Source organism: Thunnus maccoyii, chromosome 10 (genome assembly GCF_910596095.1).
Source record: "Thunnus maccoyii chromosome 10, fThuMac1.1, whole genome shotgun sequence".
Lineage (NCBI taxonomy): Eukaryota > Metazoa > Chordata > Actinopteri > Scombriformes > Scombridae > Thunnus > Thunnus maccoyii.
In genome coordinates, this window is record NC_056542.1 from 19101047 (window position 1) to 19125759 (window position 24713).

The 24713-nt window shown below is 40.9% G+C and overlaps 1 protein-coding gene across 1 annotated transcript in view; it reads right to left on the reverse strand.

Moving 5' to 3' along the window:
• Positions 1 to 24342, reverse strand: part of nphs1 (NPHS1 adhesion molecule, nephrin) — a 65202-nt gene extending 40860 nt beyond the window's left edge. The window contains exons 1-3 of the mRNA XM_042422774.1: positions 24262 to 24342; positions 16793 to 16882; positions 1823 to 1883 (exon numbers count right to left, since the gene is read on the reverse strand). The gene's annotated coding sequence lies outside the window, so the exon portion shown is untranslated. The remainder of the gene's footprint in view (positions 1 to 1822; positions 1884 to 16792; positions 16883 to 24261) is intronic.
• Between the last annotated feature and the right edge of the window lie 371 nt (positions 24343 to 24713).

Below are 24713 nucleotides of genomic sequence, written 5' to 3' on the forward strand. Positions count from 1 at the left end.
GTTTGTAATCACTTCAATTTATCTGCTGCAGGAGTGGAACAAATAATAGTGATTTACTTAATTGAAAACTAAATATTTTCTCATCTGAATAGACAAAATGAATTGAAGGCAACAGCTCTTTGACGCATCTCCCCTCAGTCGATTAGTTGCACTCCAACAGGCTTTGATAAGAATTAACTCACACTCAATTATTTTTTCGCTCTCAAAACATTTGTGTATTTCAGAGCCCCCAGTATACTCTTTGAACACACAAGGGCAATTACTTCCCTCTTCAATGAATTGTATTTCTTTTGAGGTTAAAAGTGCCCATCTTCTCTTTATCTCTGCATATTTTAATGCCTTATGTAGGTAAACACAAACACAATCATTATACCCTGTCAAATGTTGACAATGTCTGTCATTCCATTGTCATTTACAGCCATATATCTCCTGATGAGCAGTACCAGATTTCCTTCTTTTGTCTATTGTATGTTGAAAAAGCCAGACTTTGGAGCTCAACCAGCAGATATTGCCTGTGAGGAAGAGAAGTGTTTTGCCAACATAGAAAGGTTTCTGCTGGCCTCACGAGTCACCATTTTCAATGGGACTCTTAATGAAAGCAGACGTAGCCCACCTGACCTCCCCACATTACTCTTACAAATTCAAACAATGCCTTCATTGCAATATGTGTTTTCTTTGTTGAAAAACCTTGCATGGTGTAGCATTGGTTGAATAACTATAATGTATGTCATTTAACAGTTGCTTAAAATGTAACATTAAATATATACTGGACTGAATGGCAATTTAATTGGTCTTCAAATAAAAGGAAGACCCATATTTTACTACAGCGGCACTCATTGCCACAGATTTTTTTTTTTGACTTTGGTCTTCACCAGCTTCTTACAAATGCAAATTAGAAAGTTTGATTTGAAATTTGATTCGCTTTCAGAGTCAAGGCTGTCGCTCTCCCCGCAAGGGCATTAGAGGTAGCTGAACCATTCAGCGTGACCCCGACAGGTAGACTTTTAATGGCATCTTTCATAATATCATCAAACGACTCAATACACTCAATCCTAGACCAATTTAATGTGAAACCCCATGAAATCAGTCAATGTGCAGAAAATGAAGTTTCAGCCTCCATGCAGCCATCCAATTCAGATGTCGTCCTACATCTTAATACCAACCTAACCTCTTACCAATCTCACCAGTTGCCTGTGGGTCCAATTACTGTAGCTTATAAAAGCTGTGTTGTGAACCATTACTGCTTTAACACTGAATTGCTGATATAGAGGGTTTCTAAAAGATGCAGATTAGATTATCAACGGAATCTAATCACGTGCAAATCATTGATTGTGTGTTAAGACGTGGCATTCTTGTAGCAGTCTGATTAAGACTTGGTTGAATGTGCTGAACACAGACAGAGGAGACTTCAGCCCCAAGGATAGTCAGGCTGAAACATATCAGCTTGATCCAGCAGTTCAGCAGTAGCTTGACAATGTCCAGTACAACTTCAAGGCACTCAGAGAAACCCAAGTTAGGTGTTTGTCTCTGCTCCTTTCAGCTGTGTTCAAGTCTACTGGATACTCTGACTTTGCTACATAGACTCACACACACACACACACACACACTCTCCCTAGGAAAAAGTTGAGAGACAGAGAGGCAAAACCTTCTTTCAACCTCCACCAACTCAAACACATCTGCGTGCCTATAGGGTGCAGAGACAGAAAAAGAGCAAGGCGGGCAGACAGACACACAGAGAGGGCGCACTTCTTTCTAAAAAAGCCAAGAATCTTTGAATAGGTGTTCAGATTTGCATGAGAGAGAGAGAGAGAGATGTGCTTACCTGTTGAGTGACGCCAAGGCTCGGGAGCGTCTTTTTGTCTTCCTGATCTACAGATGGCTCTCTGAACACAAGTGAGCAACGGAGATGTTAAAGAATGCCAATGGGACTCCCCCTTCTCTCACTCCTTAGTGTAAGACAGAGGCAAACATATAAAGAAAGAGAGAGAGGCAGTAGGAGAGACTGAAGAATGAAGGGAGAGGCATGTATGAGAAGTCTAGGTGGCGGCGGTTGCAAAGGGGTAACCTGAATGGGAGGATAAATACCAAAAAACACCAACAATGTCACGGCTGCCCAAAAGATTTCAAGAAGTCTATAGTTTTAAGGCTAAATAGTAACAAACTGACCTTTTCAAAAGTTACAGACCCTTTGGTTTCAGTAGAATTTAGTAAATAACTATAAAAGTTGCAATGAGACATAAATGAGAGCAGAAAACATACATGTTGCTTCTTTCTGGGGAGTATTCATGGATCCCATTATTTAGCATTTCACTGTGCTGGGTTGGAAGGAGCAGAGCAGCCCTCAAAGATACAGATGCAACATGGATGTCTTCACAGCTGCTAGTTTGTAACATTTATGCTCATACATAATGAATGGCGTAGAGAGTATCCACATAACTGTATTTCCTATACTGAATACTCCTGGGGTGATGTGTTCCGCTGCAGGGATGGATACAGAGATAGGCCAAAGATTTCACTTTCAGTGGAATACAGTGGTGGAATATTTGATTTTTTTCTGAATATTGCCCCCCACTACCCCACCCCGCTCCTCCTCTTTTGTCAATTATATACTTCCAACTGAATGGTGGCTGGAGAATACCACTATTTGCTCAGTGGAACATGCTGAAAGCTCTCCTAGCAAGACAACTTAAAGGTCATGTTTATTTTCCACGTGCATGTATTTTTCATTTGATCTGCTGATAGTCTACACTTGTTCCATGGGTCTGTATTGACTACATGTACAAGCTATTTACTCCGTATAAACACAAAAGCAGTTATTCTGATGCACCCATTCTTCTACTGTGGGTCAGCCATGCGGTTATGATATACAAACCACCGTCTCTCAGAATGTATTGCTAAGAAACTCTCACATTTGTGCAGCAGACAATAAAGAAAGAATGATAATGACACGCACCCTTATAATGCCACAAATTCAAAGGCTGTAACCTAATTTTGAACATATAGTACTGCACATGTGCCAGTGTCCAGTATCTATTCTGTGCGTAGTGTGTGTGTGTGTCTTTGTGCATGTGTATAGGCAGTGCGAGTGGGTGTGTGTAGCCCAGATGTTAGCAGCTGGGCCATGTAGTCGGAGCCGGCCCCACAGACAGTCATTAAGCCCAGCAGCCCAGGGCTGGAAGGTTAATTCCCCTGCCTGGAGGGGTATGTAGGTGGGAGGCAGGAGGAAAGGAGGGAGGGAGGTGGAGGATGAGGAGGAGAGGCAGCGGGGGGAGCAATGGGAGGCGAGGGGGCTGTGAAGCTCAGCACTCAGTTCACACAAACAGCAATGTCAGCAAGAGTGGAGCCGCTCCACTGCCAGGCGAAGGAAGAGGAGGGAGAGAGCTGGGTCTGACAGAGGTGAGGGAGGGAGGGAGATGGACAGAGAACCTGAAAATGAATGGCGAGTGGAGAAATGCAGGGAAGAGGAGGGAAATACAGTAAGAGGGTAAAAAGAATTCATGTCAGGAGGTTGGACAGGCAGAGGGTGAGACGAAGGGGATGCGAACGAGCAAGGTAATGGAGCGAGAGAAACGGATGGAGGAAGGAGACAGAAAGATACTGTAAAATGGGCTGTGGAGTGATGAATAGAAGACGAGGGAGGAGCAGGGGAAGAGGGGAGATGGGAGGAAGGAAGGCTGACATGAGGAGTTGTTTTGAAAACCAACAGGAAGTCTACTGACTCAGACCAGTGCGGCAGGGAAAGCAAGGAGGAAGATTAATCAAAGAAAGCAATAAGCACTACGGTGGAAAGCAACACAATATGTGGAAGAGGGAAAGATAGGGTCATGTCCAGGAGATTGATTCAGAAAAGTGGAGCAAGAGTGAGATTGCATGTGATATATTCGTGTGTGTGTTTGAGTTCCTGTGCATGTACAGTATTTGTGTGGAATGTGCATGGTTTGGGGGCGTATTTGAATCATTTAGATTGCCATTAGCAACGTGGCAGCTCCCATTCTGTCACTTGTCAAAATAAAGAAAAAAAAAGCTTAATTATAAAATGCATATGACAGCTTAGAGTCAGAAGCAGAGGAGCTTGGGCGAATATGCGATCCACACCACGAAGAGGATGTAACTAGTTCAGCCCCCACAGTTCTTAGGAAGTGGTTAATTTAATGAAAAAAAGGGGTTCAGTAACCCTTCAAGACTTCTGAGGGCTCCGACAAAGGCCTGAAAAATTGTCTTTGTGCATTGAGCTGGAGAATATTACATCCACACTCTGAGCCTGGGCATTAACTACAGCCATCTGACCCGATGATCTGATTGGAGCCCCGGCTTCTGTTGCCTGCCACAGTACAGCTGCCATATCAGTGATGCTTCTGTGTTCTAAATCTGTAGACAAGGTCAACATGTTTTTTTTCCCCTACCAATCTGGCTCCCAGTCGACCACAGGAGAAGGAGATTTAACAGACAGCCACAGACTGAGAATACGCATCACCAGAAACCAGAAATGACAATTACAGGCATCACTAAAATAACAGTAGCAAACAAAGATAAGAGGACTTTCAAAAGTCTGACAGCATAGATAGTCGCTTAATCCCCTTCAGCAGCACTTTCTTCAAAAGTCTGTTATAGTGATGAAGTCTGAATAGGGACATGAACCACATCCTCACTGTTGGCAAGTTTGTTTGAAGCTATTCTCAAGTTGGTGTGCCGTGCTTTGGGTGACCTGTAGACCAAGTGATGCTGGAGCATGTGGAAGGACATATATCGGGGTTAAGATGGATTTGGAAAAACCCAATTAAACACACCGACACACTCTTTGCTGTTCCCCTTCAGGCCCCATCCCTGTCTCCCTATGCATGTTGGCAGCAACATGGAGTTCAGAGCTGTGTGTGTGCAAACGTGTGTTTATGTGTCAGGATGGACAGAGAGGCTTGAGACAACCAGCTGTGGTGTCCAGATTGGGGAGGGATTATTTCCCAAATCTCCCCCATTTACCTCAGCTGCCTAACAAGCTCCTACATAACCATGTTAATTCATTGATATTGTGACTTTGATTTCGTTGTAAATAACAACACTATTGTCCAATAAAATGGGATCTTTCTGTGTCTAGGTTAAGTATAACAGGAGGCTTACTGGGCCAGTGTGAGAGGGTCTATGTTCAAATCTTCAGATCAAATCTTCATTAGACTAATAAACAGCATTACAGGGATATAATTGGTAATGCTAATTCAACTGTAGTATCATGTAGACATAGAGTAATAATAAATATATATCACTTAGTTGCTGCTAGCACATATGATCACACCAGGGCCAAGGAAGAAGCAAAAGTTTAAAAGTACAAGGCTTCCTTGGGAAAGTGGAACTCTTCATCTAACAGATTCCTGTGTGAAGTCATGAGGTCAGAGGCTGGACAGGATTGCTGAAACAATATTATTAGGTCACTGAGGGAAAAGGAGCAGGGTCAGATAATAAGACTCAATCCGGCTGAGTGAAAATGCATGGGAGGGAAAGTGCTGACGCCTCCCTCGCTCTCGCTCATCCAATTCCCAGCGCTTACTCTGTGCCGCTGATATTCATGCCGAGCTGTCCGTCCACGGCCCACAAACTTTAACGTTCGCCCCCATCTATCACCCCTCTGTGGTGATGGACGAATGGAGAGCAAAGCAGAGAACATGGTGCTGGGTGGGGAAGGAGGGTGGAAGAGACATAAGGGGACAATATTGAAATTTGAGGTCAGAAAAGACAATTGTTATATCCACTCTTGTGTGTCCCATTCATTTATTCATAGATACCTCATCCATGTAAAATAAATACACACAAAAACATATGTGCATGGAGGCACACACACACCCACCCACACACACCCACACACACACTCACACACACACACACACACACACACACACACACACACACACACACACACACACACACACACCACCAGAGCCTCCTATCACAAGCAATTCAATATAAAGATACACAGAGCTCAGGCAATAACCTGATCCTGGTGAGAGATGTTATAGGCTTTGACAGGCGGGGCTGAGCCACACAGCCCAGGCTGTTCTCCCAGTGTCACTAACAAAACAGAAGGATTAGAGGATGAAACTGAGCTAAATCTGGGCAAGCTAAAAATGGGGGCAAAAACAAGGCATAGGGAGAAACAATATTGAACGGATCCAAAGCAAGCCTTTAACAAAAGCTATTAAGCAATAAAAGGCCACTTTAATAACAAAATCCTTGTGTTCTATTATTAATGTTCTGCTGTCCACAAATACACCCACACACCCTGCACATGCACATATACAAATGTGCATGCCCCCCTGCACATCTCTGTACTCCCATCTTCTATGAAAGTATCTCCATAGACCAAATTCATCCTACCATCAACCTTTAACCATCACTCTCACCACTAACTTTAAGTGAGGTCAGCCGTAATATTCCTCCTCACCTCTCCCTCACAGAATTAGTATATACATAAATATATATATATGTATATACATACATATATATATATATATATATATATATATATATATATATATATATATATATATATATATATATATATATATATATATATATATATATATATATATATATATATATACATACACACACACACATATATATATATATATATATATATATATATATATATATATATACACACACACACACAATATACAGTATATATCCTTTATCTAACCAGGTAAACATCTCATTGAGATTAAAATGTCTTTTCCAAGAGACCTCGCCAAGACAGCAGCATAAACATTGTTACAACAGTAAACACAAACAATACAAACAGACAAATACAACTGGCACACACTACAAACAAGTGAACACAATATCCAGTTAATATGCAAGACAAGGTCAAGGACAAAAATCCAATTATGATGCATAAACAGGTACAATTTTCTTAAATGATTTCAGTGAAAATGTAGGAGCAATCACATTTACCAAGAGTACTATTTTCTTGATCCTCTAAAATTGACTTAAATTCCCCCATAGTAATCAGCTCTGACAATTGTAGGTCCTTCTGTAAATTATTCCAGGAGGAAGGGGCAGAGAAACAAGATTTATTCCTAAAAAAGAAACTTATTTTAAGTTACAGCTTGGAAACAAGGTTTTCAATGTGTGATTTCAATGACAAGTTCTGATCAATAATAATACCTAAATACCTAATATATTGTTACCATTTTGATTTCAACCCCCTGAGCAGTTGAGATCTTAGGAAGATTAGATGGTAACTATTTGTCATTTGAAAATAGCATGAATTTGGATTTGTCTGCACTTAATACCAACTTAAGTTGAGTCAAATGGGACTGAACAACATCAAAGGCAGACTGCAGGAATTCAAGGGTTGGTATTAGTAGTATTAGTGGTAGGATTAGTATTACCAGAAAGTTGAAGATTTTGCACTTTTTACCTCAGGAGAATGTGATTTTTTAAATTTTTTTTTCACAAGAACAGGTCAGGTAATGTTGTCACCTCAACACTGAACCGAAGGCCAAACCATTGTTTAGAGTTATAATAATGGGTTGTGTTGTATCATTTCATTTGTTACAAGGCAAGCGCTCAATTCAGTACACATTGACTGAACAGGCAATTCAACATTGCAGTGAGTTAACCTGATATTTTCTTACAAATGTGGTGCCATGGTTGTTGAGGTGAGATGTTGTTTGCTGTTTTTATCATCAAGTGCGGATGAGTTTATTATTGTTCAATAAAGTGCTGCTTTTGTTTTGTGTAATATAAGGCTTGGGAGGCCAACAGTAGACTGTTGGAAAAATCAAGAATTTGAAGGTAATTTCCTGAAATAAGTGAAACCTTTTGCAATACCTTACTTACTTTATTTACCAAAATAAAATAACAAGTAGGAATGGTTGGTAGACTCTTATTTGATTATCCCTAGCACAAGTAAAAAAAAGGTGTGTTCTGGTTCTTACTGTGTACAAGGATGCTTACCTTGAATTCCCATCAGTATACAGCCTTAAACAAACTCAATAAGCCATATACTGCAAAATATTTAACAGTCCCTCCATATCCCTGTAGCTAGAAGAGGAAATGCCTGGCCACCTGCTTCTGTGTCTCATATTTTATCGACTTTAAGCATCACACAAAACTGACCAACCTTTATTTTAGCTGTGCAGGCTGAAAGCTACAAGGTGCAAAAGCCAATAGGCTACTGCAGATTGAACTATACACATTACCTGCTGCAGACAAAACCACTTCATAATATGAGAGGACCAAAACCACAGGGAATTATGGTGAACCAGTGTGGTGTGATGTTACATGTCACATTTTCAAGCTCTATATCCCAAAGAGAAACCAGTCTAAACGGGTGGGACGAGTCTTAAATATTATAATATTACAATACTTTCTGATGTACTGCAAATGTCTTAAATCATGATACTATCATACCATTTTGAACAGGACTGAAAATTTTGTAGATCCTTTTTAAACAAGCCCCTTGCAAAACTGATCACAGACCACAATGACCTCCCTTCACATATATGGCCTCATTATGAAAGGCTCTAACTGGTTCTCACAGGGATAGGAGTACAAGAACACACAGCCATTAAAACACACACAATCAGGCCCAAATACACCTCTGCCAACAGATGGGCTTATGGCTTTGTTGAGGTGGAGTTTGCCATCCTGCCCGTCCCATTTTCAGAAAATCTACTTTAATTAACATATCAGAGCTCCCAACGAGGCTAAACCTCTTCTCTGCAAACTGTAATCTGCCCAGTTTGAACTGACCAACCACAGAGCCTACATGATAAGGCTTGCCAACCGAAACACAAGGATAATCCAGTTATACCTGCTTATACAGCGGACAGCTAAAAGCACTGATCTGACAGGCGCTCTCTGCAGTGCCATAGCTCACATTTTGATCTAACCAAAGTGTTTTGATTTACTTATATCATGTGACTCAATCTCTACAGTAAGTCATTTTAGCCACACTGTGGTATACGCGCCACTTGAACAATAAGATTAAATATATGGACTCCTAGTGCCTTTCTTTTATTCCTCCCATGTGCCTTTTATCACTTAATTTCTACCCATACAACTTCCTCCCACTCTGTCACTCTGTCCTAATCATCTAACTTTTAACCACCCCTACCTCTGAAACACTTCATCCCTCATAAAGTGTATTTATTTCCCTTCTTTCAAGTTAACTCCCAAAACATTCTCCCTCCCTCTACTGCCATCAGTCTGCGTATTTATTATGATCTGAAGGTGTCACTGGAGCAATGGCAGGGTGACTATGGTTCCCTCCACCTGCAGACTCACAACCCCCAGAGAACCGTCAGGGAAAGTTGAACGGGCTAACAGATGGAGGCTATTGTATGAGGGAGGGCGCGGGGTAGAGCGTGGCAGCAGTTGAGAGAGTGTGCGTGTGTGTGCATGTGATTTAAAGTGTGTTTGTGCATGTGTATATGACGTCTACACTTGTTTTTGTGTGTGGGCAAGTATGTTTTGTGTGTGTGCATTTGTGTGTGCGTGCGTGGGGGTGAAGAGGGGGGAGAGCACGGCGGTTTAACACAAGATGTTTGAAATCTGTTGGCCTGACACAACTGCTTGGTTAATAGAGTCTCCTGGAATGTCCTCTATTGCAGTTTTAATGAACCCCAAGCCAAAAGGCCTAATGAAGCGTGCTCCGTTTGCCAAAACAGTCCCTCGGCTTGACCTCCCCTGACCCGCATCACTCCCACGCCACTTGAGGGTGGGTCTCCATGGTGACCGGCCTTAAGAGTCTACAGAGCCAAAGTTGTCAAAGGGACAAAGGCAGGAGCTAAGTTAGAGAAAAGCATGTGGTTAAGACAAAGAACGTCAGCTCATGTGCCTGCATATGTTTAAAAATGGAGGTGGTTTCGCCAGTTTAAGATTTTAAATGTTGCATATTTCCTCTTTCCTTTGTTATCCTGACAAAAAAAGGCCAGTTAGCAAAAAGCTGCTGTTTTCTGGCCAAGAAAACATTTTTCTTAACAAGCTCTTCCCCTTTGTCAGCATCCAAAAAAGATATTCATCTACACACAAACACAAGCGCACGTGCACATACACACACGTTGGTCCTCATTGCAGTTTAACTATTCTTTGTTCAAGCCTAGCAAGAGCCTCATTATTCAATAAGTTAAGACTATAACGCAGGCAGTGTTGTGTGTATTCAAGGGGGATGCTTGTGAGTGTGTGTGTGTATGCGTGTGTGTTAAGTATGAGTTAAGGACTAATAAAGTGCAAGGCACCTAATTAAACAGTCTTTGTTTATGTTCTATAGCAGTGGTATAAACTCAGCAGGCACAATACAGGGTGGTATGCCAGGTCGCTATGCGCTCATTTGAATAACTACAGACAAAAGCAATGTGGAGAGAAGGGGGCAATCAACTTCAAAAGAAATTCTTGCTTAATTGCAAAAGTGTGAGAAAACTAACTAAGACAAAGGAGAATGAGCTGATTAAAGTTGCATTGAACACTGTTTGGAATCTAATACAAGATCTGAGTCTGATCGCTTTAAATAGGTAAATTAAATATATCCTTAGGGGATCCAAATGCGATAGATAAAACCTAATATGATTAAAAGTTTGTATTTCCCATTTCTGATTACATCTTGACAGGTCCTGAAAAGAAAGCGTGAATTCAGTTGAGGCTGAAAATGGACCAAAGATAAACAGTTTCTAGACTGAGTAACTTTTGATTAATGTTTTTGTTTTTTGCCGTGCAGCTGCAAACTGTTGAAGCACAGAGCTATGAAGTATTTCAAAAAGAATAACCAGCATGGACATGCAATGTTTTCCTTCCAGCAGCAAACATATAAAGAAACAAACTGTGCATGGATGGCTGGACTTTTTTAATTATAATGTGAATCAGTCCTGAGACCCCTCCACCAGTCCCCTCACACCACCCCCTTTAAGAAAACACGGTGGAAAACCTGAATGAGCAATCAGTGCTGTTCCGCCTGTGCACATTCCTGAATTCAGTACTCTAATGGTGCCAATCATTATAAGCCTTATTAAAATAAACACAGACTTTATGATATAATAACAAGTAAGCCAGGCTGCATATACTGTCATAATCGACAGAAATTAAAAGTGCCAAGGAACACTACATTACCTCTGTAACCTGTCTCTCTCTCTCTCTCCTCTCCCACACACAAACACATGCGCCCACTTACACACACACACACACACACACACCGAAATAAAGTAATCAAGGTTATTTAAATGAGTGTGCAGGCTGCATAAACAGTGCAAACGGTAAAGAACATTACAGGCTGAACGTGTCTATGCATTCCTGATCTCTCAAGGTGGTGAGAGGGGGTGTGCTGGGTGGGTGGTTAGGGTCCATTTACAGACAGTTGTAACTAAGTGAAGGTATATGCGTGCTAGGGGACCACACATGGCAAGAAATATGCAGAATATGCTGATTATCACACACATATAAACAATATCAAATACATGCATTGCATACATTTAGTATATGCTCTGCTACATCAGTGCAGTATTTTTATTTTTTTTATTTGTTTGTGGAGTTGGGATGAATCTACATATTGCACATAGACAGTATTAAAAAAAAGGGGGTGTCAGGGGACGTTGGGGGATATTGGGGGTGGGATTGGAGATTTAGTGTGATTTGCCTGTGTGTGTGAGGAACTGGAGGGGTTTCTGAGTGCTACCAGCTGACATTTCCATGCAATCCAAAGACTAATTGATTAAAGGGTTATGAACATGTGTGTATGATGATGCCATTGAGTGTGCATGTGTGCGTGGCAAATATATGCCATATAGCTGAGGGATTGCACCTCAATTACTATGAATGGGGTAACTGTGCTATGTATCAGCACCACCCCTTTGACACACACACTCTGTGATTCGATCCTCACAGTAAGGCTTGGGTTATTGTTGAGTCCTGAGCAGACATACCAAATATTTGAACATACATAATAATGGAGGCCATTGACATGAGTGCTGCGGGGAAAAATGCGAGAACACTGTGTTTTTTATTAATCCATTTCTACAAAAGTACATTAATCATATTGCTACAAAGTATTTTAGCATCCCGTGATATAGAGAAAGCATAAAACATTTTCAGGGTTAAAAATGACTTTTGGGGAAATCCATACTGTATGTAAGTCAGGCATAAATGCCACCCTGTGTTCTTATTTGCAGCTTGGGTATATTTTAGTCACGTGTAGACAGACAAAAAGATATATAAATAATATATATTATTATATATTATATTTTATCTGTAGAGTTAGAAAGTAACTAAAGATTAGATTAAAGATCGTAACTAAAGAAGCAAATAAAATAGATTTATAGTTAAGATTGATACTACTCTCATATCTGTCTCTCATCCAGGAGATAGTTAGCTTAGCTTATCATTCAGACTGGAAGCTGGGTGAAAAAGCGAGCCTGCCTCTATCCAAAGGTAAGGAAATCTCCCTGTCACCACCTCTAAAGCTCACTAATTAACATGTTATATCCATTTGTTTAAGCTGTACAAAAATGTAAAAGTGTAAAAAAAAACAAAAACAAAAAACCCCCCATTTTTGTCACTTTAAGGTTGTCAAGCCACCAGCAGAGACTCCAAGAAGTCACTGCTTTAATTCTTTTTTTTTTAATTTAACCTTCAGACAGAGCTGGGATAGCTGTCTCCTTTGTTTTCAGTTGACTGTAGCTTCAGACCCAGATATGAGAGTGGTACTGATTTTCTCATCCAACTCTTGGCAAAAAAGCGCATAATATCCCAAAATGTCTAATTATTCCTTTACATGTCTATAGTGTAGTAACTACAAACATCTTGGATCAAAACAAGTTCAGCGCAGCATATTGAGACTGTATTTTAGACACTGTGGATTGAGTGTTATGCAGAACTTCTGTACTAAACTGAGGATTAGGCCTATTTCATAGTGCTGTGTTTTATTATGGTGAGAATGTGCATTTGGGGCTGCTGTTGGATGAATCGACGCTACCAAATTGAACTAATTGCACTGTTGCCTACCCAATGGACCCTGTCCGGGACTCAGGAGAGAAAAGAGCTGAGAGCAGGCGAGTACATTACTGAATCCAACTAATTGCTCACACCTGTGTCTGCCCAGTTGACTCTACTGGGGATTCTAGGGAACGATAAAGAACAAAGCTGGAAACATGGCAGTGGCAACAGGAGTTCAAGTTTACAGATTTGGTTCGTCAAAGGTTTGTTGGTCATAAACAGGGGTGTTTTTAGTCAATCTAATGGAGATAAAATACAGTAGTGTCAGGTTCCACTCAGTAACAGGAGGAGGGTGAATTTGTGCCTTCTGTAGTGTATTTATTGCTCACTTTGGTTCTAAAAGTAAATGTAAGTGACCTGTCACCACCTCAAATACTCAACCTTATTCACCTGTCTCGTTTCGAAAAATTAAAAAAAATTAATTAAAAAAACAAACAAACCAAAAGACACGAGGTGACTTCAAGGACCAGTGTGTAGGATTTAGTAGTATCTAGTGGTGAGGTTGCAGATTACAATCGACTGAATTTATTTGTTATTTTGTGCATTATGTTACTGCAAAATAGCTTAATTACTTTTCCAAGCTCATGGTTCATTTAATGGTTTTTTCACATGTTTAATTTTCTCTTCACATTTAAAGTGAAGACAATAGAGAGGAGACAAGATAAGGGAAGATACAAGAGAAGAAGTGAGAGAAAAAAATTAAAAGAGAGGGACTGTGCTGAGATAGCTGTTGTCTGACCAGAGGCTTCCTGGGCAGAACAGAGATGATCTCTGAGTCTCACAGCATGAATCCCACACACCCTTCACCACACAAACAGCATGAATCCTATGCACTGCATGCCCGCGCCTTGTGGCTCACACACACACACGTACACCATGTCTCAGACACACACGCACAGACACACATAGAATGAAAGACATAGACAAAGCATCACTTCTAGCAAGACCCCAAACTCTGACCAATATGGTATCCACTGTGCTCTCATTATAAACACTAAAGAGTTCATCTTCATCCAGAGGCAAAATAAACTAGACTTAAAAATCCTCTTTATCTCTAGAACTTTTTTTCCATTCAGAGTGGTCATTTTGAGGATAACGCTGTTCCTTATGGTCTACAAAGAAACATAAAACAGCTACACAACTGTAATTTAAAGATGCTGCAGTTCCACGTCAAAATGTCCAAGCAAGCAAAATCTCCCTTTTCATATTCACCAGCTACTTAACTGTGACTTTTCCCGGACAGGAAATGACTGTTATTGCATTCGGCTTCACTTTCCCCTGGCTATAATATACAAAATAAATCTACCTGCGCACACAACTCTCACTGTGTGTAACCATCTGTTCAACTTTGCTATGGCATCTCACTTTTTGTCCTCACTTCAGACTTTATACATACACAGGCACAACACATATCCACTCTGCCTGCTTTCCTTTGTACAACTGTGTGTAATTGTGGACAATGTCTGGGTTTATTGTTGTTTGTGACCCCACCTTCATACACCTCCTGCTCATACCTTGGTAAGGTTAACACATCTCTCAAGGGGTATGATGTACTGTACCTTATGTACAAAATAAAACAAAGAGAACACCATCTGTATGAGTTTGGAATGAAGGGAGGTTTGAGTGTGTGTTTGTGTATATGTGTGTCTGCACATATATCTAAGTTTGAGGGCACAGAGCCATCCCCTTATGGCCCATTGTTTTGGAAAGGTATGACTCTTGCAACCCTCCCCTGGATGTTGGGGGAATAGAGCACAGCCTGGCTAATATTTAACTAATGACTGTGCCTTCCAGACTCGACCGCCCTCCTCTCACCAACTGGCAGACCTGAGCCATCTCTGCAGTGAACGTCACTGAAGTGTGGCTGTGTGAAATAGAATGTGGAGGGATGGGGCTCTGCAGAGTATCAGGGGAGAGGGGAACGGGAGAAAATAACTGTTGGAGAGCCCATAAAGGAGCTGTGAGTGAGGGAGAGATGGATGCACTGTGTTGAGTGGGAGGCCAACAAGTCCAGCAGTCTGAGAGAATGCCATATGCTACCTTGAGGCAGGCGAAGTCTAGCAAAAGGCGAAGAAGAAGCACAGTTAGACAAGAGTGGCTGGTTTCCATCAGCACTGATATTATGTGTCTGGCCTTCACATTTCTCATCAAGGAGCACACTTATCCCCCTCAGTCTGCCTCATGGATAGAGGCTATGCTACTGACAGACACAGAGAGAGGAAACAAGAGAAGGGGCTGAAAGAGGCAGAGGAAGGGAGGGACTGAGATAGGGAGAATGAGTGAAAAGGCATAATTAGATAATGAGGTCTGCGTTTGTCAAGTGGGAGAGACGGAAAACAGAAATCTGTAAGGGCAAAATAACAAAAAGAGTGGAAATTAAGGAGAAGTCAGGGAGACGGGGAGAAATGAAGAGGGCTAGATAGATATAAAAGATGCAGCAGGGCTGATTATTGTTATGGTGCCACCAATGTGGACTGAAGCCCCTGGTGCTGCCAGGCAAATGTAGTATTAGTCACTTCAATAATTAATCACCCTGGGAGCATGTCGTTGCAGCCATGCACTGACCCATTTCTTTAACATTTTTCTCAACAGTAACATACCCACAGAGCCCCTCTTCCACCATACTTTCATTTAGTGAGGTGGGGGTGTAGGCCCAAATCCTCTGGGTCAAGCCTGGTCATTTATTAGCCACTTTTCTCAGGAGAAATAAAAGTAATCTCGCTGCTCTTCTCAAAGGCTGGAAACCATGTGGGGAGACAGAATAGCGGCCTCGGCTGTGGCCCAATGGGCCTTGCTGACTGTCTGTCCTGGTGAAATATGAAGCCCATATGTAGGACGGCCATCTGAAAGAGGGACCCAACAGGGCTCCTTCAGGCTTTGATGCTCATCACCACAAAAGCAGATGGCGGTGTCCTGGTCTTAAAAGTTTTTTTGAAACAACCCCCCTCTTCTTTTATCCAATCCTATCCGGCCTATTAGCCCCCTGCCTGCCATGGTCTAGCAGCCTATGCTTAGCCCCCAGGGGGCTTCCAGAGCTATGGAATGAAGTCAAGCTTCCCCATTGACACAGGTCTCACTGGATAGCTTTGAATAGAAGTCAACCAAGTGAAAAGGCATGTTTTAGAGGACAAAATGGAATAAGGTGTGGGGTGGATCAATACTGCAGGGTTGTTTGGACTTGAAATGCTTTGCTCTCTGTGTGCTCAGACAAAGCAATGCTGACTGCAGGTGGCAAAGAATTTTTCCGGACATTGGGTAAAAAGTAACAAAGACTGTTTAATGGAAGAGATACCTGCATGCATCTATCTGAAAGATTGTGGTCAAAGTGGAGAGATAACCTGCTGTGCATGCCCTATATCTATTCCTCTTCCCTAAAACAGGCAGAATTTGTCACTAAGGTCCAACCCCAACCTGTGTACTCCTCACACCCAAGCAATTTCTTAACCAGAAAGGCAATCAGGGACTTCAAGTCAGACACAATGCAAATAGGTCTGAGAGCCCATCTGTAGTAATCCAACAGTCCCTCCTGCACCAGTCTGCTCTCTGTCTCAGCCTCTCTGTGGCACAAGCCAATTAACTGTTTGATTCAGAGCCGGGGATGAACATCCTAATTGATTACATGGTGATAGTCGATTCAATTATCAATTTAGGCACAAAAAGCTGAGCAGAGACGCAGAGCCCGGAAGTTTGCTGAACGAGTTCTTCAGTTACTTGGCAGCACAAGCACCGTGTATGTTTGTTTAAGCGCAGGGATGAAAAGTAAAGGAGGAAGGCAGGGAAGCAGAGGAAGAGATGTAGGAAAACTGACACTTACTGTAGCTACTGCAGGTTGTTTACTTGCAGTCTCTGACTTACACCTCTCCTCTGCTTCTTCTCTCTCCACAACACAGACATTCTTCGGTGCCTGAAGCGCACAAAGAAACACACACACAGACAGATAGACAGAGACACACACACATATATAAATACACACAAATGCATGAATATTTGCATGAATACAAACACCCAAACACAGGAATATATTATATGGTATATATCAGTATGGACACATTGTATACAGGTGCATTGCATACATACAGTCAAATTTACATATAAAATACTGCCATAAAGACACACAAACATACACACACACACACACATACACAGGAAATTTATGCATAAATAATTAAAAAAGAGAAACACACTAAGATATTTCCGCTTGCCCACACTCATAGGTGTGAATACATGAGCAAAAAACACCACAAAGATATTCAGGGATTTGCAGTGATTGAATCACATGAAGAAAACCTTTTTTTTCCTCATCATCCCTGTGATTCTGCTTTGTTTACTCTGTCATAGAGAGTTGCTCTGTTCGATCAGGCTGGAGAGGCACTAGGTTGGCTGGTTGTGCTAACGAAGTCTCAATCTGCCGTCTGTCGACAGGGTAATTTCCCAGGATAGCTCTATGTCTCAGTACTCAGTTCCGCTGGTAAAGATAGAAGAAGATCAGCACCTGAACCATTGGAGAGGAGAAACCAAATGGATGGAGTTTGCTACCTCCATCCACTGTCCTCCCTCAAGGTCTCAGCATATCTCTTTCACTAATCCTTTTATGTGGACATGTCCAAATCATTTATGTGTACTGTACATGCTGCTGACTTCCTAACACTGTAGATGATGCTGTAGACAAATTTACAACAAGCACATCGTAAAAACCACCAAGTTGATGTAAACTAGGTACACCCATGCATTTCTTTGTTTACATGTTCAACAATTAACAACAATAATTTCCTTACAGTTATGTCACATGCTGTTGGACAGTTTCATTTTAGTGTATCTAGCAAGTTCATGTAACTTCCACACATGTAAAACCTTAACTATTACTCTGCCAGAGTCATATTTTTTAGACTCACTGTTATACCACATACCATATACTATGTATTAGAAACCAACCTCAACAAGTTCCTTCCTCCGCCTGAAAAAACAGGATTACGCCAGATGGGAAAGAATGGCAGAGAGAGCCCATCAATGCCAAATTTCATGCAGCTGCAGCAGGAATGATCTGTCAAGGACTGCATGGACACAATTCCCTGTTGATAATGTGCAGCTTATCGTCTTTAAATTTACATATCTGCACAGTTTGGGTTCTTATATAACAAAAAGAAAATCATCAAGTGGTGAGCAAAGAGAAACAAAAACAGTGTTTCTATTCATTACACAGTCTACAAGCCAGGGAGCTACACACAGCTGGAATGACACAAGCTGCAATCGTGGAAGATCACTCTGACACGTGGTAGCACATCAATAACCCAAGAAGCATACTGTGGCCTTCACCCCCCATTGTAACGTCCTGACTGACAGATAAAACCACCTCTCTGTCATTATAGACTCCTGTCAACCACTGATGACTGTTCACACAATGACACATAAGTTCCATCCCTTTTCCATTAGCACAAAATGGTCCAGGAACAATGTGCTTCTCTTGCTGTGCTTGATGGAGACAAGGATGGATGGAGAAGGTCTTTGTGGAGAACATTTTTTTAAAAATGTTGTTGGGAGACAAAAGTGTGCCAAGGGGACTTCTCCATCAATCTGATGGGGTTCGCCCTGGCCCAGCATGGATTTCTAAGGAAGCTGAATGTGTGAATACATTGGTGCACAGCAGGAGGTTGCATGGATATAAGGCACTGTAAGTGGTCCTCCCAGATGGTTGTGTCCCACTGCTGGGTCTGCAGCCTTTATCTATGACAGACAGTAGGTCTTAACATCATCCACACATACTGCCCTGCTCCAAGCCTCGGGCCCACTGGGCTGAAGTTATGAGAGAGGCAGGGTGTTCCAGCGCAGGAACAATTCCCAGCTTCCCTTCAGTCTTTTTTTTTTTTTTTTTTACTAGAGAAGGAAAAGACCTCAGTGACAGCCACCGCTTAGAAATGCAGGGGACTGAGGATGCTCATTCGGTTTTTTGGCAAGGACTATCTTCCCTAACTGCCACACACAAACACATACCCATGAACGCCTGTACACATAAATGCCCCAGCATGGCTTCTTCCTCCTCTGAGGGATGAAGCTGGTCCAGAGCATCAGCATTGTTGGAGAGGCTTAGTGAAGGAGAGAAGGAAAGTCTACCAGAGGGGGAGTGAGAAAGACTGAGAGAGAAATGGAGAGACAGACACAGAGATGTCAGATGAGACACTGAACCACAGAGCATTCCTAATCGACTTGCTGCCGACTTGCAAATCCAGCATTCTCATCTGGTCTTTGCAAGGTCAACTGTGAGATGTACTGAAACAAACCAAGGGAGACAGAGGGAGACGTTAAGATGGGGAGGACTGGATGAGTAACCGGTGCAGTGAATGACTGTTGTTAAAAAGAGAGAGATGACAGGATCTAGATTTAGAACAGTGTGTCTACTGCTACATGAATTTTAAAAGTTGTCCGCTTTGGTGTCCTCCCCAATGCCACCTTGTTACCACTCAAATCTCCAGGAAGTCATTTTTCAGAGAGGCTGGTGTGTTTCAGTATGTGTTTGTGTGTGTGTGTCATAGTGTATAGGGGTTATTCTTTTATCCTTTGACCCAGATTTGAGGGAGAACTGAACAGAGGACATGAAAGACACGGACCTCCCAGCGGAGCCAGGGTCATGTGCAACCTGAACACAGGCGCACACCGGCACAGCCAGCCAAGTAGAAAATACTATTATGCATACACACAGTCCATGCAGACACACATAGCGCACATGCTCTCAAAAATGCATGCATGCACACACACCTTCAAAAAATTCATATAATTAAGATCACCCAAAACATGGCACCTGACATGGAAAATCTGTCAGACACACCTGCCACAGCTCCCACGACAAGCTTGTACCTTCTCTCCTCCATACACATGCACATTGCATATTAGTTCTAATGAAGGAAAATGCAACATCACCTACATGTTGTCACTGATTATTATTGGCAAAACAGCCTTTCTCTGCACAATATCACACATGGATATTCACAATTACATGCAAATACTGCAGTCATCCACACCTGTACATTTGTGTTCATATTGACAGTTGCAGCTCAGCATCCATGACAGTTTTTACAAGCACATACATTCACAAAATGTGATCAGCTATAAGCGTGCCATAGGTGAAAGAGAATGATTGCTGTCTTTCCTCTCCATAGATACAGCCATAAGTGTGATATAACAGCCTGTAATGGAAGTTGGCGTGGGTGAAAAGAAATGTGTCTCAGAAAAGGACAAAGATGAGCATGTTTGTGTGTCAAAGAAACCCAGGTGAAAAAAAGTATACTTAAGTTGTACTTAAATTCTATGTACTTATTATACTTTATTCACAGTAATACATGCACGTACATTCACAAAATATGTTTAGCTGTAAGAATGTCAAAGGTGAAAGAGAATGATTTCTGTCTTTCCTCTCCATAGATATAGTCCTAAGTGTGATACAACAGCCTGCAATGGGGGTTGGCGTAGGTGAAAAGAAATGCGTCTCACAAAAGGACAAAGGTTAGCATGTCTGTGTGTCAAAGGAACCCAGGTAAAACAAAGTATACTTAAGTTTTGCTTACATTCTATGTGCTTATTATACCTTATTCATGCTATACTAAGTGTATACTAAGTGTGTTACTTTGGAACAACTTTAAATATATTTAGTGTTCTTCAAATTAAGCTCAATTCAAATCCAATGCAAATTTATTCTAGTATATTGTACTTATTGTGTTAAAACAGACCAACTTTAGTGTTATCTTTAGTGTAAATGAAATACACTATTTATTTACTGCATTTAAAATATGTTTTTGTGTTTAATTTCTATTACACTTTGAATACATATTTAGTTAAACATAAATGTATTTTCTGGAGACATTTAATATGATAATAGCTCATCAACAGTTTATAGGCAGTATACTAGAAATGCAGCTTATGTGTAATAAAGAGCAAATTTATATTGGAAAATATGATATTTTAATCATATTTTAAGCATATCTACAGTGTACCTAAGATGGCATGTTGTTTCTTTTGTGACTTAGTGAAAAATACACCCATTATATTTGACGCATACTAAAAATTCCCTGCTAAACACATTCCAAATACATTTTTAATTGTGTAAACACCTGATTTCTAGAGACTTTCAGAGCCTATTGTTTGTGCAAGGAACCTATTGTTTTTATAGATATTATTATTCTCCTGCGCCATTGCATTTTTGAGGGGCTTGGGATGCTCATGAAAATTTGGCATGCCAATTTTTGTAAGTTCTGTAGCGATTAGGCTCTTGTGTGGCCAGCGGGCTCCATAGGCCCTCAATGCCTGGCAGGCCATAATTGGAATAAAGTTGCTCTGATATTCACGAAATTTGGTATGCACATTGTTCCCATCATTTTGGACATAGCTTTCATTAGCGCTGCCGAACTTTTTCAAACTCCTCCTAGGGGGTTTATTGGATTAATTTATAACCCTCAGTCTAATGTGACACTGAATTGTGAGGGAATAGTCAATACCTCAATTGATGATGTCATAGGTCATGTGACAACACGCCATTTTAGGTACTTTACAGGTATGGAACTTTTCAAAACTCCTCCTAGAGGATTCAACAGGTCCACCTAAAATTTGGTCAGCGAAATCTCAAGACCTTCATGATGTCAAATTGCAAAGCGTCAAAGAGTTTCCATCAAACACTATTGCTGTGGCAATAGAGAACATTTAGATATTTCGCCATGAAATAGGAAGCTGTTATAACTTGACTTTACATTGTCCAATCTGCCCTAAATTTCACATGCTGCATAAGAGTCCAGCCGACCTCCACTAAATGTATTGCTGCATTAATGACCCACTTGTTTGGCACTGGCATCAGGAAGTGAAGCCTAGGTAACACATAGTACACAGATGTAAACGTCATCCAATACGTCATCTCCAGCATCACGTACTGCACACAGGAAATAATATTTTACCCATTCACATAGTTTCCAATAATCCTGAAAATTCAGAGCTGTTTCAACTGACCTCCAGTAGCATTACCATGGCTGCTGCTCCTCAGCCCTGAATATCTTGTAAAGCTCTGAATATAGCACATTTAGTTATTGACGGGCCCATGTGTTGTGTTTACTGCCACAGAAAAGAATAACTCTTTGGGTTATTTGTATAACCATGGTTCTTTGAGTAGCACAACGTCTGTTGTCTCTTATCAGGATTGCTAATGTTGATGCAAATGCTAACAGCAGCTCTGTGTAAGAACCACAAACTGAGGCTATAGTTAGTCAGTGTTCTGATATTTATATTTGGCGGCAGCTGATATGAAAAATTCCTTGGAGTCTTGCCTTCAGACAGTTAGAGTACCTTAGAGAATTCGGACAGAAATTTTGAGCAGAAAAGTAGTTTTTACACATGTATTGTTAGAAAAATCACCTGTATTAACATCATATGCCAACATAGACCTATGTCATTATGTGTACAGTGTAAACAAATGATTTGGTGAGTATTTCCTCCTTAAAATCACATTAATATGTTGTACTAGCTTTATGTGTTAGCTAGGTACACTTACCTCCAAACAGCAGTATTTTTGCAGCCAGCGTTTCTGGTTGTCTGTTTCTGCTTCTACTTGGTAGTGACACCTCCAGTAGGGGTGTGCCATACATTATTTGGCAAAACACAAATAGCTACTTTACTTTAATTGCCTAAAATTAAAAGCGTAAGAAAAACAAATTAGGATTTTTAAGCTTCTTTCCACTTTTATTCGAATACAAATAAAAATAATTTTATTGCCTCAACAAATATAGATACAAATAGAAATACTGGGCTCTCTGCACATCCCTAATCTCCACATAGCCTTCCTCGCTCCTGTGGTGCTGAGGAGACTTGACTTGAAATTCTTCTTCTCTGTATTCTTTACTGTTTAACAATATATCAGTACATTCAACTTTAAGCAAGCCAGCGCCGGGAAAACGATCATTTGAAGGCAGAAGAAACTGTTTGGGCAATGACTAGTGCCATTGCGAATTGTAACGTGATTGGTCAGAGTTTGGCATGAGTTTGATTTGAAAATAATGATACTGATTGGCTAAATGTAATGGAGACTTTAGCGGTCCCTCTTTTGTGTATAATTATTTTATTAGGTTCCTGGGTTCTGTTTACATGTGGTGCTTTCATTCTGGCACGTCTCTTGGTTGAATCTGGGAAGCGGAGGCAGGGGGTGTCATGCCATTATTCTGAAACTACCATAGTTAAATAAACTTCCCACTGGATCGAAAGCCCATTAGTCCAACAGCCCATTATCCCAAAAACAAAGGAAAATATACCCTCTCCCTGGAGTTTTTTTTACCCTTAATATCTTAGTGTATTTTGACATGCAAATGCGAAGATACCATTTACAAAATACTTGCTTTTTAGTGCATTTAGTGCATACTAACGCCAACCCTAACCCAAAAGACAGAAGTAGCCTAATTGGAATGCCTAACCATTAATAATGGTTAGGCAACAGTCACCAGCAGTCACTAATCTCCAACAACTCCATAGTGTGTATTTTCGGAGCAATGAACATTTGTTTTCAGGTTAATGGGCCGTTGGATTAATGGGCTTTCAGTCCATTGGGAAGTTTTTTTTTTACTATTTGGGTTTCAGAATAATGGGTGGTCGGACCAACGGCATTGCATCCCATCCCTGCCTCCACCTGCCAGATTGCCAGGAATAATGGGCCCTCAGACCAATGGACAGTCTACAGGCAAGATGGATGCTGCAGAGAATTTCGCAGTTCACATTAAGATTTTATTATGGTAGGCTAATGTCATAATATCATTATAGTACAGTCCGATAAAATGAGACGGGAGAGAGAAAAATATAACTTACTTTTCTGATGCATAGCTAACTGAAACAAGACCTGGGATGTTCACATAAAAATATAATTTAAAAAATGCTATTTGTACACTTTGTAGAGTCTGGAAATAAAAAAGCTGTTAATACGTATACTGTGAATTAGGGGTGTTGCAATATACCAGTATTGACAATAACCATAATATTTAAAAAATGAAATATTGATTATCATGTTAATGATACACATATGATGATAACATGTAAATAATTCAGTGCCTCTTAAGACCCCCTAATGTTCCGATGGCCCGTCCACAGGCCGTCACACTGTTATGTACACAACTATGCTATGTACACAACTCCTGCCTTTAAGTGGGTACCATGCGACACATCTTTGGAAAGTTAAGAATCTTGTGTTATGATACAATCATAACAGCAGGTACAATCAATACCTCTTTTAGACCAGCAATAAACAATTACAAAATTCATGCTACTCACCTATGAAGCCTCATATTACTCCACTGACTGATACAACTCCGGCAAAAACGGTCTTGTTACATTGACAAAAGTCTAGTCAATCCAATCCAGTAAAATATGTAGTCCAAAACTCGTGTCATAACTCGTGTTAGCATGTAAACATTAGCCACATCTTGGTATCAAAATAGCAGCTGCACTCTGACCTTTTGATTGACACCTTCCTTGACCCAATAGGAGCTTCCATGTCCTGTCCACAGCCTACAATAGCCAATGAGAGTCTGCGCTGAAAGGAGGTGCCTGCCCCTCTTCTTTTGTGTAAAGATCGAGCCAATAGGAACAGATGCCGATGACTGGTGCTTAAACTAGCCAATGAAATTCTGAAAAATGACCATATGCTGCTTTAATGCTTTTTATAAAGCCACGACATGGAAATTATATAAATATAAATAGTTTGCTGTGATTTACTTTTTTAT